Consider the following 9787-nt stretch of genomic DNA (forward strand, 5'->3'; position numbering starts at 1 on the left):
CAGGTGTCTTCCACTTTAGTAGAGTGGCAGACACAGAGCTTAAACAGCTAATTTCTAGTACAAATATTTACACCACAAAGATCCATCGAAACAGCTTTTGGGGAGACTGGGTCTTTCATGGTTGTTCTGGTCTCAAATATGGACTATTTTTTAAATGTAGCCATTCCTAAAAGCAGCATGGGCCAAGGAAAGAGCCCTGAGGTTCTGGTCTGAGATCCATGTACTCAAGAGTAAATCAGAAATAACAATACCACAATGGCCTTACAATGATTCTGTAAAATTAAAATGAAACCATGTCTGTCTGCTACAAATAACTGTTAATGCCAAGTTCTATCAATTAGTGAAGATGCCCAGGTATAGGAAAATTATATACCTTCTTGATCGATTTTTTTTTGTCATTTTCAGTAGAGATAGGAAGAGAGCAAAAGAACATAGTAAAAATTGTACCTAACCATATAGCCTTCAAAATATACAAATATTATTATAAAGAGAAATTGACAAAATCAATCATAGCCATAGTGAAATATTATAATATAGCTCTTGTAGAATCTCATAGATCGAGCTGAATAAAAATAAGATTTGAACAAATCAGCTCAGAAGTTTGATGTGTCCATTTATTATAGAACCTAATCCTCTACAGAGAGAGAATACATAAACTCTCCAAGGATACATAAAACATTTATAAAAGTTGACCAGGTAGAAAAAGAAGTATCAACAAATTGCTAGCAATTGTTATCATGCCGTGCTGTTTAAGCAACATAACTCTCCCCTCTTTTAGGCACATAGTAGGATTACATTTCCTACTTCTTACCTCTTTGTGGATGGGTGTGACTATATGATGAGTTCTGGTCAATGAGTTATGAGCAGAAGTGAAATGTGTCACTTCTGGCCTGGAGCATTCAATTGACGATGGGGAAACTCTTCAGAGTTTTTTCTCTTCCTCTCTCCCTTAACCTCTGACAGAGCAGATGGCAACATTTGAAATTGTCGCTATTTTATTAACCTGGGTATCTAAGAAACTACAATGAGCAGGTCCTACCTGCCAAACTTTGATGATCATATAGGGTAGGCAAGATATAAATTTTGTTGTTTTAAGTCACACAGATTTGGGGATTATTTGTTATGGCAGCATAAGCTAGCCTATCTAGACTAACACATTCTTAATCCAATATTAAATTAATTACAAATGATTCACCAAATATAATTCTTAAATTATGGTAGGAAAAAAATCCTGAATAATTCATGAGTTTAAAAAATGCAATGCAAAGATTTTAAACTCATCAAAATAAAGCTGCTACATATCAAAACTTGTAGAATGTAAAGTACACTAATCAATGACACAGAAAATAAATGAACTAAGCCTGTAATTCAGGATAGAATAAAGAATAGATAGAAATGGGATAGAGATTAACTAAAGAAAGTCAAAAGTAAAAATTAATGAGAGAAAATACATGAAAAGAAAAGCAAAAATGTAAGAAAGTGACACTAAAATTATTTATTTTTTATTTTATTTATTTATTTTTTAAATTTCTTAGGCAAGGCAACCCTTGGTTGACCTCACGAATTGCAAGGACCTTGTCAGTTTACAATCCTTTATTTTTTTAATTTTTATGCCTACAGCACCTGGTCTTCCTAGGTAGTCTCCCATCCAAGTACTAACCAGGCCCAGCCCTGCTTATAAAATTAAGTTTTTCTGAAGAAAATAAAATCATATGTAAAGCTCTACCAAGGCTGATAAAAAAAAAAGACGTAAAAAAATGCAAAACAAATAAAAATAGATCACCGTAAGAAAATATTATAAGTAATTATGTACTAACATGCTTGAAAATAGGTCAAATAAAAATTTTCTTAAAATGTATATATAAATAAAAAATTAACTCAAGAAGAAACAGAAAAATAGAATAAAGCAATAACCATTGACTTGATAGTCAAAATCATCCTCCACTCTGGAAAAATAAGAAATATATCAATCTTATGACTTCACAAGTGAGTTTTGTCAAACCTTCAGAGAATTTTACACAAAAAATTTTAAAGACAAAAAAGGTAAACTCTGTAAATAATGTCATAAGGCTAATATAAACTTGATTTTTTTTTAAACTATAAAGACAGTTTAAGGAAAGAAAATCATGAAATATCATTTATAACAAACATGAAAAACTAAGAGAATCAATTTTAGTACTACATAGCTTTTAAAAATATATATAGTATATCATGATTAAGTATATTGTGGCGAAAGTATGGTATATCCCAATAAACTCATCACAATATATGCAGAAAAGAACATTTGATAAAATTCAATACTAATTCATCATTTATATAAACTGTTAGGTTCACCAAAAGAGGAATGCACAAGGCCAAAGGGGTTAAGCAAGATTTATTATAGCAGAGTGATAGCCCAGCTGAGCCAAAGATGGCATCAGCCCCAAATGCAAGGAGACCTGAAATTTATATGGGGCTTGAGGTGGGCTTTTTTGGTGGGAATATTTGGGGCGAGTAAATTGGTGGGAAAGGGAGGAGAGTCCAGTGAAGCGGGAGGTGAGCATGTAGCATTGCTAACCCGGATGCAAGGTCCGGTTCCCACACAAAGGGAAAGGAGAAGTCTGGTTCCCACACTACAGGGTTAGGGATAGGGCCCTCCTGGACCTAACATTCCAGCCTTTTGGTTTTATGGAATAGGGTTGGTGACTCGGTCTTCTGTAGCTGCTTCCTGCTGAATAGGGGCGGCGGAATCTGTTGGAAAGGGGTTGGGTAGTGGATAGTCAACTGGAATGTGACATTGGCTGGTAGGTTCTGCTGGCCAGAGGGCTTGATAGTGTGGTATGGAGTGAAGCAGTATGACTTCTGCTATAGACTGACTGGTAAGCGCGTGAAAACAGTCCTCGAAGAGGGAAGAAATCTGGCGCAGTATGCAAGGCCCAAAGGCTGAAATGAGAAAAATGAAGGTTAGAGGCCCAGTGAAGTGTAAGAGCCAGGTAATCCAGTTGGTTTTTAGCCAGGCTTCCCAAGAATTTGCTTGGCGCTCTCTTATCTTAATGGCTTTGTCCTTTAGCTTTTCAGCTACATCTCTTACTAGTCCTGATTGGTTATCATAAAAACAACATTCTTCTTCTAGAAAGAGGCAGAGACCTCCTTTTTCAGCTGTCAGTAAATCTAGCCCTCATCTGTTTTGTAAGGTGACAACTGCTAGGGAGTCAATCTGATCCTGTAATTGAACTATATTTTTTGCAATCTCATCTAGGCTTGCTTGGAGATCATTGGACAATGCTTCGAAATAGGATAGAGCAGTGGCAAGTCCCCCTATGCCTGTGCCTAGTTGAGTAGTGACCCCCAGCATAATCAACAATGGGATGACCTGAATAGCCTTTTTATATTTTATATAGTGTGTGATGGAAATTGGTAAGGACTGGTTATTGGGGTCTATATCTATATTTGAAGAGAGATAGACTAGAGTACAAGTTCCAGTCCAGTTAGTGGGAAGGCAGAGATAACTACTAGTTCCACATAGAAAGAAGACCCCATTGTCAGGTATACAAGTGGAAACATGTATGGAGAGCAAATGAGTAAGAGAATAGATTGCTCCAGTGAGTCCTTTCTGAGGCTCAGAACTCGAGGTCATAAGAGTTGTAGCTATAGCAGCTCCAATCAAGGGGGATAGATGAGAAGGGGGACTAGTAGGTCTACAACGAAAGTGTTGGAGAACTGTAGAGACAGTCATAATCCAAGGAAAGAAGCGGGGAAGCGGGGCATGGAACAGTTGTAAGAGGTTGCAAAGACTGTAGAGTAACCTGTAAAGCAGACAGGTTGTAGAAAGAGGCCATTAGCTCCTGGAGGGACCTGGTAGTCTATCTATTGAGTCTAGTGTCCATTGAGTAGTTGTACTGTGACTGTCTGATTGCATAGACTGGAAAGTAGGTGTCCTACAGATATGTTGCCACCAGTTCTTATGAAACAAAGGGGAGCCTTGGAAATCAAAAGAGTTTGAAGGGTAGTGGGTCCTATTACTAGTATGGAGGGATGTGCAAGGGATTGCGTATAGATATGGAAGAGAGTAGAAGCTTGATCAGCCTGTGCTGTGGAGTAACTTTCAAGGAGAGTATCTGCCCTTTCAAGGAAAATGAGGCCCTTTTCATTTCAATATGTAAGGATCGTTTGCATGTGGTCCCATTTGGCAAGGGGAATGAGGAGGGCAGAGAATGCTGAGGAAGAGAGGAAAAGGCAGAGCCAGCAGTCCTTGGCTAATGTAGGGTTGGACTTATTGAGAAGAGAATGGGTGAGATTGAGAGAATGCTCAAAATAAGTGGTAGTGAGAAAGCTCTGTAGGGAAGCAGAAGAGGAAGTAGGTGATTAGTAAAAGATATACTAGGAACAAGTGACTGAAAGATGTTCCAAGTAAGAGACAATTTAAGAAAGGTGTGGCTAAAGGCTTGGAGATGAGACCATCAACCTTGAAACGGCAGGTAGCACCTGTAAATTCAGGTAAGACAGAGTAAGTGGCCCCTATATCAATAAGAAAGGAAATTGGCTTACCTGCTACCCTGGGCTCCGAACAAGTGATAGGCATGAGGGTCGCAGGGCCGGACACCCACAGTCTTCTGTGGCGAAGCCTAGAAGGCTGGGCAAGCTGAGGTCCATTTGTTCCACCTTTTCTGAGAGAAGAGTTGTGACCCTCCCTTGAGGGGATAGGTCACAGTCGACTTTCCAGTGACCTTTCTTGTCACAAAATGGACAAGGGCCTGGAGGAGGACAGGGATTAGGGCAACATTTGTCCCAGTGTCCCTCCTTGCCACACTTAAAGCAGGGGCTCGGAGGGGCCTTGAGGGTTCTGCCCTTAGGGGTTTGCTTACTTCTGTGGGATCCCTGGATAGCTGCTGCCAGCATCTGGCATTTAGCCTGATCTCTTTTAAGTTGTTCATTTTTTGCTTCCTCATCTCTATTATTGAAAACTTTAAAGGCAGCATTTAAGAAGCCACTTTGTGGGGTTTGAGGGCCATCCTCCAGCCTTTGTAATTTGCATCCGATATCAGGGTCCAAATGAGAAATGAAATGAGTATGTAGGAAAAGGAGGCCTTCCGCTGAGGGTCTAGTTTAGTGTATTTTTGGAGAGCCTTTGTTAGGCAAGACAGAAAAAGGGCGGAATTTTCATCTGTACCTTGGCTGATCTCTTTGAGTTTTTCATAGTTAACTAACTGCCTTGTGTACTGCTTTTTGAAGCCCTGCTGTGAGGCAAGTTACCATATGATTTCGGCGTTGGCAGCCTAGGGAATCTATCTGATAGTTCCAGTTGGGATCCTGTCTGGGGACTGCTACTGTCCCAACCAGCTGTTGATTACCTTGCAGATGGAGATTATAAGCCTGACCCTGAGTGGCCAGCCAGACTCTCTCCCTTTCTTGGGGGTGGCAGGGAGGCGAGGGAGGGGGAAGTAGAGGAAAGGATTATATAGAGGTCATGCCAGGTAAGATCATAGGATTGAGTTAGATATTCAAATTCCTTGACATAAGTGGGGGTCCATGGTCTGTGGGATCAAAAGAAGCAGTGTCAGTTTTAGACTTAAGGTAAGTAGAGTTTGGAGAAAAGAAATAAAATCTGATAAGTAGAACAGGATTTACAGAGAGATGGTCTGGAGCGGAGAGTAAAGAAGGCCTGGACATGGAAAACTTCAGACTGCTTTCCATTGTGGTGACAGAAGTTGTCAAGGTCTCTTAATGTGTTATAATCAAAGGTGCTGTTCACAGGCCATTGAGATCCGTTATCCAATTTATATTGTGGCCAAGCAGTGTTACAATAGAAAATGAGATGCGTAGGTCTGATATCATCATAGAGGCTGAGGTTGTCTAGGTTCCTTAAAAGGCAGCCAACCAGGGTGGTTTTGGAGGGTGTACAGGGTGTGTTTGTTCCCCATGATGAAGAGGATGAGAACGACAGGGAAAGTGAAGAGAGCGAGTGGCAAACCACAAGGGAGGGAGCGGCTCTTTGGGTGGGCGTCCCCACTAAGAGTCTGTCCACTAGAGCAGAAGGGTCCTTTCCCAGCCAGGGGTCCCCAGTTCAGAAGAACCCGGTGCCAAGAGGCTGAGGAGTCTTCTGACCTAGAGCCAGGATTTTTCAGAGAACAAGAGAGAACAAAGACCCGAGAAGAGGTGGGTAAACACTCACCTGGAAACTAAGTGACCGATGTGGACTGGCAGGTCAGCAATAAAAAGGCGAAGCTCTCGGTCCTGTGTCCTCCCTAGCTAGGTTTGGGGAGGATTTGGAGGTTAAGGCCAAACCCCTCAGAGCCTGAAGAATAGGAAAGGTCTGGAGATTAGCTCACTGCTCTCCAGGCTGCAAACCAACAATATCAGGGCTCAGAGCAGTGGCCACTGAACCTGCACCAGACCCTCCCGGATTTCCACACCAGATTTTAGGTTCGTGGAAGGAGGAATACATAAAGCCAAAAGGGTTAAGCAAGATTTATTGTAGCAGAGCAACAGCCTGGCTGAGCCGAAGATGGTGCCAACCCAGAAAGCGAGGAGACCTGAAACTTATATGGAGCTTGAGGCAGACTTTTTTAGTGGGAATATCTGCGGGGAAGGGAGGAGAGCAAATTGGCAGGGAAGGGAGTAGAGCCCAGTGAAGCAAGAGGCAAGCATGTAGTGTCGCTAACCTGGATGCAAGGTCCGTTCCCACACAAAGGTAAAGGAGAAGTCTGGTTCCCACACTATGGCAGGGTAGGGATAGGGCCTTCGTGGACCAAACATAAACTAGTAAACTAGTTTACATAAACTTAGTAAACTAGGAAAAATCGGGATTTCCTTAAGAGGATAAAGGTTATCTAACAAATATAATAGTAAAACTTTACGCAATTCTCACTAAGGTCAAGACAAAACACCCATGATTCTAAGAAACATTGTACTGAATACCCTAGAGTAAGCAATAAGACAACAAAAGAAATGAGAAATTAAAAATGTTAAGAGATTTAAATTTTTTTTTTTCTTATGGGTATGATTGTCTATTTAGAAAATCCTAGAGAATCTACACAGAACCAATAAACTAATAAGAGAACCCAGGAAGGCTATCGCATAACAGATTCACATACAAAAGTCAGTAGTGTTCCTACCGCGCAGAAATAACCAATCATAAAATGTAACAGGAAAAAAAGAATAACACTCAAATTATGCAGAACAGGTGGGAAAACCTTTAAGATACCTAACATAACATAACCTAAGATAGCTAAGAAATGGTATGTGAAGCTGCTAGGAATAAAATACAAAATATACTTGACAGATATGAAAGAAAACTAATAGAGAAGTACATCACATTTGTAGATGCTCAGATTCAAGAACCATAAAGATATCAATTCTGACAAAATCAATAACAGTTTTTAAAATACCATAGATCAACAACAGACATGAGAAGGTAGAATGTTATAATGCATGAATTTGTAGATAAGTAGAAATTATCCAATTCAAAGAAAAGGAAAGGAAAAAATGGAGAAATATGAAAAAAACACAAAAATCTGTGGACAAAAATCAAGCAGCCTATATATGCAGTAAGAAGAATAAAACAAAGAGAAGGGGGTACAAAAAATTTTTGAAGAAATAGTGCCTGATAGCTTACCAAATTTGATGAAAAAATTGACTTATAGATCTAAGAAGACCAAAAATTCAGAAATAGGTTAAACAAAAAATGACACATTTGGGCACATTATAATGAAACTTCTAGAATCTAATATAAAAATAAAATCACCTAAAAAAAAAAAACAGTAAAAAATGACTCAATATATATATAAAGGAACAATGATATGGTTAGCAGTTAACTTTCAAATCAGAAACAAAAGAGGCCAAAAAAAAAAATTGGAATGATGTATTTAAAGCGATGAAGGAAAAAAAGCAGGCAAGATAAATAGCCACTGGAACTTTCCCTCTGCAGGTGGAAGGAGAAAAAATAATTGATTAGAGATGTGAATGTTTGGCAGAGACAAGAGGGAAAGGATTTCATTTTCGGCATTTCCATGGTTGTAAGTCCAGAGAGCATAACTTCCAAAATAAAATTTTCGTAGTAACTTGACTTCCCTGCAGCCATCACAGAGAGCTGTGTGAGAGATTCACTGTAACTTTGTTGACAAATATAAATTTGACATTTACAGAGAACACATCACATATAAGGTTGGATCTCCTTGGTTCCTGAAAAATGTTCTTCTCGTAGTTTGAAAGACATATAGACCATGAGAAAAAGGAACATTTTGTGAGCCAGACATCCCCATGAGGATGAGTCAGGGATCCAGGCAAGAACTGAGGAAATGTCAAGGTGACTCGTTGAGGATTTTTGCACATCCCACGCCTGCAGCTGGCTCCAGTGGCTCCCCTCCAACTGTAAAGTCAAATATATTTCTCAGTGGTTAAGTTTCTATTGATAAAGCAGATGCATCTCTCCAGGATTCCCTAGTCTCTCCAGCGTACTGTACTGTGTCAGTTCCTCCTGTCTACCCCAACCCCTCTGATGAATCACTCAGCCTAATTTATGGGGAAACATCTCCAAAAGTGTCCACTGCTTCTCCAGGTCATGAGTCCCTCCCTGGGCTGTGCTGTGTCACCACCAACACAGATCCTGGCTGAGACTGCACCACAGGAACTATAGCCCCTCAGGGTTTTCTCTGCAGCAGCTCTGCAGTGGGGTTGTTGATGGATGGGGCAGGCAGCAGCATGGGGAGAGCCTTAAACATGGAACCCACCTCAATTCTTGCAATGGCCTTTTGAAGGTGTCCACTTGGCTAAGCTGTAAGCCCCAATTATTCAAACATTCAACTAAGATGTCACTGTAAAGGTACTTTGTAGATGTGACTAAAGTCCATAATAAATTAATATAACGTGAGGGTAATTAAGGTCTTCCAGCTTATTGCATCAGGTCTGTCTAGATTATGTCACAGAACTCATGCAATCAGCTGGAAGACCTTAAAAGAAGAGCCAAAGCTTCCCCGAAGAAGAGGAAACTCCATGTGTGGACAGCTACAGGGCCTCGACTTCAGCTGTCCTTCTTGGCATCTGCCCCAAGGAGGTCACACATGCCTAGCCAGCCCACAATTGTGTACTCCGATTCCTTACAATAAATCCCTTTATATTGTCTCCCAAGGTTCCTCTTCTCCTGTTGAACCCTGCCTGACATACCAGTACTTCCTTACGTCTCTCCTTAGTCCCATGTATAGAAGTCTTTACTGAATGGCTGGAGAAAATCTAGTTGTGAAAGAAGAAATGAGAATCTTTATGTTTACATAGTCCAAGGGGAACTTAACCTTTCTCTGGTGTGCCCAGACTTTTCCCTTCTCTTCGATAGTACATTTTTTCTTCAAATACCACTATTTGTACCTATATCCACTTTTGAAAAATTTAAACACACACACACACACACACACACACACACACACACATTACTAAAGATAAACATTAATTCTCTGAGACAGTACAGGCTAAACTCAGAAAAAGAGAAATATTATCCCAATTGCCTCATGACTCACAAGATCATCCCAACCCCCAGTGGAATGTGTATTAATATGCATTTTTAATGTTAGTTTCTTTCCTTCACCTATACTCCTTTCAGATTATGTATCCTTTCATCTATAAAGAATAAAATGAGCCACATACCTCCTATGGGTTATTTCTCTAGCTGCCACAGATGAGGCTGACATTTTAATCACCATCACAGAAGCCTGACTGTGTGCAGACATGGGCCAGGCTTTCTCAGAACTGCCTTGACTGGAAGCCTGAGAAGAGGGAGATTCCTTCTCTATTTGACACATGCTGTACTGGAGACTTT

The sequence above is a fragment of the Pteropus vampyrus genome, unplaced genomic scaffold (genome assembly GCF_000151845.1).
Source record: "Pteropus vampyrus isolate Shadow unplaced genomic scaffold, Pvam_2.0 Scaffold122, whole genome shotgun sequence".
In the NCBI taxonomy this organism is placed as follows: domain Eukaryota; kingdom Metazoa; phylum Chordata; class Mammalia; order Chiroptera; family Pteropodidae; genus Pteropus; species Pteropus vampyrus.